General features: G+C 38.7%; 1 non-coding gene across 1 annotated transcript; it reads left to right on the top strand.

Annotated features, from left to right (window-relative positions):
• Positions 1 to 392: 392 nt before the first annotated feature.
• Positions 393 to 558, top strand: LOC115439097 (U1 spliceosomal RNA). The gene has a single exon (XR_003938191.1). It is a non-coding gene; the product is annotated as a U1 spliceosomal RNA (small nuclear RNA).
• The last annotated feature ends 6,182 nt before the right edge of the window (positions 559 to 6,740 follow it).

The following is a 6,740-nucleotide window of genomic DNA, read 5'->3' on the forward strand; positions in this document are numbered from 1 at the left end:
AGCAGTCACTTTGGTCAAACTAAGCTAAACTGGTTTTAGTATTTCCCATTTAAAGACAGTCGGGTTTAAATGAGCGAACACGGTTTGTTGAGGAACGTGACATTTGACAGTTATGGGTTTAAAAGTAAAAACGTCCCCCACCCGGAAGTAGCCCACCACATGACGTCAGAACACACTAAGCAAAGCAAAGCACGATGGGACATATCATCGTAGACACATTGTAATCAAAATGTACTTTGTATGTAGGTTCTCAAAATGAATGAAGTAAATAAATAGTGTTGATGTTTTATAGTTTAATACTTCCTGAAACGTGATGGCTGTGTATTTTGTGGCATCGTGACGTAATTTAGTATGTAGGGGAATGACTCCGTCCTCTTGGCCGTGTACAACTCATACTTACCTGGCAGGGGAGATACCATGATCAAGAAGGTGGTTCACCCAGGGCGAGGCTCAGCCATTGCACTCCTCGGTTGTGCTGACCCCTGCGAATTCCCCAAATGTGGGAATCTCGACTGCATAATTTCTGGTAGTGGGGGACTGCGTTCGCGCTCTCCCCTGATAAATTGTTCAAAGAGAAACTTATACAAAGGTCAATGAATAAAACGGTTGTATAGTGGTTGATAATACAGAGAAGGAGTTTATGATGAGATACTGTCTAGCAGCTGAATGTCATAATATTTCTTTGATCCTCATTCCAGTCTTGCCTTAGTAACCATCTGTCTTCATAGTGTAAATCATGAACCAATTACAGTTATTAATACTCATCCACATTTGCAACTGAGTGTGAAGAGTGAATAGAGTACCTGATAACACAAATAATACAAGGAGTTAAAATAGACAGTTAAGTCTGCATGGTAATACTCTGTACTTTAAACATGTTTTTAATTATTCTTTTATTTATTCAGGATCCAAAGGGTGTTTTGTCATGCACACTGAGGAAATGTGCTTCCTGCACAAAGCTTACGAGGAAGGTAACGTACTGTTGTTGTGTTGTTTTGTTTTCTTTTCTTTTTTTAAACATGACCACATATGTTTTTGGATCACTGAACCTTCTTAACACACACAAGACTGACTTACAATGATGTTGTTAACTGTGTTCAACCTTCAGCTGAGAAGAGGTGCCGTCTTGTTGGAGCCACCACGCCAACCAAAACCCAGATCCTTGGCCAGCTGATGCTTAGCTTTGGAAAGTATTGTGGCAGGACATTCAAGTGGCTGGTGGAAAATGATCTTAGATACATCAAATAGTGAGTTTGAAGTTATTAAGTTATGTACAGTGGTGTAGTGGTCCCTGGAGAAGTGGGTAAACTGTGGCAGGATCTGAAAACTGCCATTCACAAACGCTCTCCATCTAATCTGACAAAGAAGAATGGGCAAAAATTGTAGTCTCTAGATGTACAAAGCCAGTAGAGACATACCCCATAAGACTTGCAGCTGTAATTTCAGCAAAAGGTGGTTCCACAAAGTATTGACTCAGGGGACCTGAATACTTTTGCACACCGCACTTTTCAGTTTTTTATTTGTAAAAAAAAAAAAAAAAAATCGTATCATTTTCTTTCTACTTCACAATTGTATGCCACTTTGTGTTGGTCTTTGACATAAAATTCCAATAAAAAAATATTTATGTTTGTGGTTGTAAATTGACAAAATGTGGAAAACGTCAAGGGGTATGAATACTTTTGCAAGCCACAGTACATAACACCTGTAACCGAGGAGACAAAAAAAAAAAACCTGAAATCATTGACCTGACTGGTGCTGACAGATGGCATACTATGTCTTATGTTAGCAGGTGAGCTTGGAGGGATGGCATAAGGCGTGGGAAACTCCTCCCCATGGGCTTCCCCCGGCAAATGTGAAGTGGCTGAAGGAGGACAGCCAGCGGGGCCTGCAGCAGCAGCCACATCAGCAGCATGCCAGCCCCCCACCACACACACACACACACACACACACACACACACACGCACACACACACACACACACACACGTCTCCTGGGGGTTTGCCTCACAGATGCCCACAGCTGCCGCACGGCCCCTGCTTGCGTCCCAGTATCTGCTGCTGTCAGCGCCTGCATCACAGCCCCTGGCCTGTGTTCCACCAAAGCCCCTTCACCACCCGGCCAGAGCCACAATTTATATAAAGAGACTTTCACCTTTTGAGACTCAGGTTGTGGCAAAAATGAATGTGAGTTCTCTCTGTGGCAAATCCACACAGGGCCACAAGAGATACGGATTTACCAGGAGGACTTATGAATCTTTTGCAGACTTTCAGAAGGTGGTGGATGAGGCGCTGAGCACTCAGCCTCCTCAAAACTGAATGTAAATGCATATGAAAGTGCATATATATATATATATATATATATATATGTGTGTGTGTGTGTGTGTGTCATTTTGTTTTTATTTTAAAAAAATTGTCAATATGTATATATTGTGCCTTTTTCAACACTGTCAGGTTTAATTTGTTTTAATAAAAGACCAAAAGAAACGTCACTTTTCTCTCATTTATTATTTAATCATTCATTCATTCCATTTGCACACAAGGTGTCATTTGTCATACAAATTTATGCAACAGTCAGTCAAGAGTACATGTTAAAAAAAAAAAAACGCTACATACAACAGAAACTACAAAAGAATGTGTTATGAATAATAGTGACCGGAAGACCAATGCACTCAGAAGAGTGGTAATTGTTTAGATAATTTGAAAGATGACATATGCAAATATAAATTGACAAATTTAATAATACATTACTACATAATATTATAAATATGTATTGATGGTCTGGTATTTGGACCTCACAGTGCAAAACAAACAACATTGACAGAAATTCAAAAACCCACAGATAAAAAGTGCATGATATAATAGTAAGAATTAAAAAAGGATATGACACAGAGTCTATTCCTCTCACAACTGAGCCGACAACATTCACAAAGAAACGGCAAACAAGATGAAAACACACTGCCCACTCTTCAGACATTAAAGATCAGGAGGACACAATAAAGGGACGGACACGTCTTTGGCCCGTGTTTGTCCCGCCTCCTGTGTGTGATGTCACCTGTAAACAAACCAACACGTGCACAGAGCACAAACTAGATTAGAAAGATTTAGACAGATACATACAATACAATACACCGATTTATTTCTAAAGTTTATGTACACAAAGAAGAAAAATGTTATTTTTGACTGTCGTTTTGTCTTCTTTTCGTAGAGTTCGTTTGCACGTCACACCGACTGAGGGCCACAGGAGGAGGGACAAACGTGAAAGACGTGTCCGTCTGTTTATTGTGTCCTCTGTTCGTCCCTCTATTGTGTCCTCCTGATCTTTAATGTCTAAATAACGGGTAGTGTGTTTTCGTCTTGTGTTTGTCGTTTGTTTGTGAATGTTGTCGGCTCAGTTGTGAGATGAATAGACTGTGTCATGTCCTTTTTTAATTCTTGCTATTATATCATGCACTTTTTATCTGTGGGTTTTTGAATTCCTGTCAGTTTGTTTTGCACTGTGATCTCCAAATTCCAGACTGTCCATTTATATTTATAATATCATGTATATAGTACTATTGCTGTGTTATATTTATTGTATCTGTATTTGTTAGTTTATAAAATATATTATAATATTATGTAGTATTATATTATTGTTTTATTACATCTACATTTGTCAATTTATGTTCATATTTGCATCTATCATCTTTCAAATTATCTCAACAATTACCAGTCTTCTGAATGCATTGATCGTCCAATCACAATTATTCATAAAACATTCTTGTTTTGTAGTTTCTGTTGTAATTTTTTTTTTAAAAAAACATGTTCTTTTGACTGACTCTTGCAGATATTTGTATGATTAATGACACCTCGTTTGCAAATGGAATGAATAAACTGTTAAATAATAAATGACGTTTCTTTTGGCGTCTTTTATTAAGACAAATTAATCCTTTCATGCATGAATTATGAGAACCTTAATCAAGATTTATTTCCTGAGTGTTTTTATTCCTCTTTAGGTAAGAAAAAATGTGACTGAAACATTTTTTACGAACCTATTTTTCATGGAGTTCCAAAAATGTCCACTCAGCTTGAGAACATGTATTTACTGACAATATGTGAAAACTATGAAATAAAAACATTTTTAATGCTGCTAATCTGCAGTTTTCTCACATTTTAACATACTCTAATAGTCACTACTCACTTTATTGAGATAATATGCAAAAAAAATAACTTTTTGTTTTAAAAAAAAATGTTGATTGTAGTTTAAATCAATTGCTTACTGTTATTAAACTCAAACATATCACTGCAGATCATGTTTATCATGAATAGAAAAGTTACAATAAAGGTATGAATTGCTGTGTTTGGGATGGTCCACTGTATTGGCTGATATAGAACTAAAACAAAACCATGAATATACAAGAGAACAGCTGTAGAATAGCCATCCACTGTAGTGACCGCTATGCATGAAAGTGTTAAACCTGATACAACGTTTAGAAACGCACAATATACACATATTAACATTTTTTTTGAAAGAAAAATAAAATGACACATATTTGCACTTTGATATGCTTTTACATTTAGTTTTCAGGAGGCTGAGTCCTCAGCGCCTCATCCACTGCCTTCTGAAAGTCTGTGAAAGACTCAAAAGTCCTCCCAGTAAATCCCTGTGGCCCCGTGTGGACTTGCCACACAGAGAACACGCATACATTTTTGACACAGCCTGAGTCTCAAAAGGTAAGGGTCTCTTTACTTTCATAAACTGTGGATCTGGCCGGGTGGTGAAGGGGCGTTGGTGGAGCAGAGGCCAGGGGCTGCGATGAAGGTGCTGGCAGTAGCTGATACTGAGAGGCAGGCAGGGGCCATGCGGCAGCCGTGGGAATGTGTGAGGCAGACCCTGGGAGACGTGTGTGTGTGGTGGGGGGCTGGCGTGCAGATTCTGCTGCTGCTGGTGCACTGGTGGCGGAGAGAGCAGGCGTTGCTGTCGCTGCAGCGGTGGTGGTGGGGGCGGAGAGAGCAGGCGTTGCTGTCCTTTGGTCTCCATCTTCCAACTAGGAATGGAATAAGTAATAACATATACAGTGTGTGTTTAATAACTGTCATGACATGCTTGGCAGAGACAGACAGACAGACAGATACACATTTATATCACACATTTATATATATGTATATATTTGTATGTATTAAGGAATAAGTAATAACATGTAGTAATATACATGTACGTAAACAATATGTGTGTAATAACTGTCATGACATGCTTGGCAGAGACAGACACACACACACATATACACACATTTATATGTATATATTTGTATGCATTAAGGAATAAGTAATAGCATATAGTCATACATATATGCATGTGCATATAGCCTACAATGAGTGTGTAATAACTGTCACGACATGCTTGGCAGAGAAACATACACACACGCATATAAATGTATGTATTTAGGCTGTTTTTGAAAACTTTTGATTTTGCCTTGATGTCTCATCAAAAAAGTGTTTATCTTGCCTTATTAGGTATCTTTTCTTTTTTTCATTTGACAAGCTGTATTAAAACACTATACCAAAAATCGCACTGAAAACGTGAAATCCGAGTGGGAAAAAATATCATTTAGAACTGTTTTTTTTTTTTTTTCTTTACCCAAAAACATTTTCATAATTTTGATTGGACATATAAATAGAACAGTTCAAAACAATAATTTCAAATTAGCATATACACTAATATTTAAATGAAAAGGCAAGCAATATTTCCACACAAATTGACATGGAGTTTTAGCGAGACTCCATGTCGCTAGCTAACTCGCCAATGTCATTCTTTACATGTCAAACTGCGGTATGTGGTCAAATACGTGTGTAATAACTGTGTCACGATGGATAACAAAAGCGACTCACCTGTAATTACCTCGGGACTCGGGGGATTACCTGTTTTTTCTTTAACCGGTGTGTGATTTTCGCGAACACGGAAGGGGGGTGGAGCGTTGTTCGGACCGATGACGACAGCGTATCTCCGGACCAATGGCAGGGCCGCATCATCTACAGTCCGAACTGTAGACAATGCGGCCCCGCCATTGGCCGAGAGTCTACAGTGTCAGCCAATGGGAAGGCCGGATCGTCTACAGTCTACAGTTGCACGTAAGGCGGACCCCCAAATGTGGGAATCTCAACTGCATAATTTCTGGTAGTGGGGGACTGCGTTCGCGCTCTCCTCTGATAAATTGTTCAAAGAGAAACTTATACAAAGTTCAATGAGTAAAATGGTTGTATATTGGTTGGTATTGTGTTCAGAAGTTGAATGTCATATTGTTTCCTTGATCCTCAGTCCAGTCTTGCCTTAGTAACCATCTGTCTTCATAGTGTAAATCATGAACCAATTACTGTTATTAATACTCATCCGCATTTGCAACTGAGTGTGAAGAGTGAATAGAATACCTGATAACAGAAATAATACAAGGAGTTAAAATAGAAAGTTAAGTCTGCATGGTAATACTCTGTACTTTAAACATGTTTTTAATTATTCTTTTATTTATTCAGGATCCAAAGGGTGTTTTGTCATGCACAGTGAGGAAACATGCTTCCCGCACAAAGCTTATGAGGAAGGCAAAGTATTGTTGTTGTTTTTAAACATAATCACACGTTTTTGGATCATTGAACCTTCTTAACACGCACAAGACTGACTCACAATGATGTTAACTGATTTCAACCTTCAGGTGAGAAGAGGTGCCGTCTTGTTGGAGCCACCGCGCCAACCAAAACCCAGATCCTTGGCCAG

Source organism: Sphaeramia orbicularis, chromosome 18 (assembly GCF_902148855.1).
Source record: "Sphaeramia orbicularis chromosome 18, fSphaOr1.1, whole genome shotgun sequence".
Taxonomy (NCBI): Eukaryota; Metazoa; Chordata; class Actinopteri; order Kurtiformes; family Apogonidae; genus Sphaeramia; species Sphaeramia orbicularis.